Here is a 2,068-nt window from a genome sequence, read left to right as displayed (position 1 = left end):
CACGTCTAATCTTAACTAATAGTAGTCTGTCTGCCACTCGGCGTCAGACCTCAATTGAACTGCTGTCAGAATATACAATGTCTGTCTTTGTTCTTATGTTTTGTTTAGTGATTATCTGAATAAGGTCTGCAAATGTTGCGTAACATCTCCTTGCTCGTTGTTCTGTCGCTTTAAAATGAGACAGGTCAAAGGTACAATTGTTTTACACAACTTTATAATACGGCTAGTTTTCAATAGGGTTCGAACCCATAACTTACGGCATCAGTCGCCTAGCGGAGAAGCCACAGAGAGAACAGCTCGGCTAAATCTCCACTCCGAAAAAAGAGTGGTTCAATAGCCGGCTAAGTTGTTACATTTTTTTTCTGACTGAGACCGCTCCACACGTTTTAGAGTTCGTGAATCACTCACGCACGCATGCTCACTATCACACATCGCACATACAAACTTTATCGAAGCGAGGAAACGAATTCATTACTTTAACTGGGCGAACGATAACCCGGGGGAGAATTTTATCCACCAGCAGAGTAACCAACCCTGGGTAGAAAATACGGCTAGTTTTCAATCGGGTTCTTTCCATTCAGAGGTAACATGAGCAGGTCAAGTTGTTGTGTTGAGTAAATTCTAAAATGTTCTAGTCTATTAACTGGATCTCAAACTGTGAAGCGTACTACTATTAATTAACCTGTTGTAAAACACGTGAGCATATTCAGTTCATATCTGGTTGTTTTTAGTTATAAGGAAAAATAGGTGACTCGGCCATAGCATGTTTTACCGCCATTTTTTGGTATAGTTGAATGTAAAAAATGTGAAAGAGGCTCCCACCTTACTATCCAAAATGTCTTTGTGTCGAGTTTGTGTTTGATTTGTTTCGGATATGTGTTCCTACATTCTTATGCGATTGTTTGTGTTCATAAAAATAATGAAAGTGTAATGACAGTAATGACAGTGTAGACATATATCAAGAAATAGTGCACAGAATTTCATTAAACTTTTCACAGATGACAATCTCAGAACATTATGATGATACTGTGAGTGTCATGTCGATTGTCTGCTCATTTGCATATTTAAGGAACTTTTGTAATCAGTGAAATAACTATGAAATTTCTGCACCAAATTTGAAGATACATGCAACAAATATTAATCTGATATATATCTAATTGTACTTAGTAGCATTGGACAGTGTCAAGTTAATAAATAGCTTATTTGCATATTTTATTAAGTTTTGTAATTAGTCATATAACTTCGCAATAACTGCACCAAATTTAATGAAATCTGCTGTAGGTACTGATCCGACCAATATCTAACTGTGGTGTAAAGCATTTAGTAGTGTAAATTTAATTAAGGGTTAATTTGCATATTTAATGAACTTTGTAATTACCTATGTAACTCTGAAATTACGGCACGTAATTCGGAGAAACCTGTTACAGATATTGATTTGATTAATATGTTATTGTAGTGAAAAGCATTGGGCAGTGTCAAGTTAATATATAGCTCATTTGCATATTTTACGAAGTTATGTATATAGCCATATAACTCCGAAATAAATGCACCAAACTTGATGAAATCTGCTGCAGATACTGATCCGACAGCTATCTGACTGTGTTGTAAAGCACTTAGTAGTGTGAAGTTAATTAACTTTCATATTTAATGAACTCTGTAGTTAGGTATATAACTCTAAAATTACAGCACCAATTTGGGGGAAACCTGCTACAGATATTGATCTGACAGTGTCTGACTCAACTCTGGAGCTTTGAGCCGTCCTGGCTGAGATAAGTAGATTGTCATAAAAATATTGAGGTGCCTGTTTTAACCGCGGTTCCAATCCTTTTTATTCACGAGACTTGTAATGCCCACAGCAGGCGCGTACAGTACAAACTTTTACAGTTTGTACTCTATCCTGAGAATAAGTGATTAGTTTTATTTTTTGGAATCAATCTTATTTTAAATGAAATTTATGAGTTCACCGTTTTTCCCTCTCTTAACAACTAAATATAGATAATCCTTGAAGCAGCAGTTTCATGTTACAGGAGTATGAGGTACGCAACACGAATCATTGCTCAAAGGCTGA

The sequence above is a fragment of the Ptychodera flava genome, chromosome 7 (genome assembly GCF_041260155.1).
Source record: "Ptychodera flava strain L36383 chromosome 7, AS_Pfla_20210202, whole genome shotgun sequence".
Taxonomy (NCBI): domain Eukaryota; kingdom Metazoa; phylum Hemichordata; class Enteropneusta; family Ptychoderidae; genus Ptychodera; species Ptychodera flava.
The sequence above is the reverse complement of the archived record's forward strand: the minus strand, read 5'-3'. Positions refer to the sequence as shown.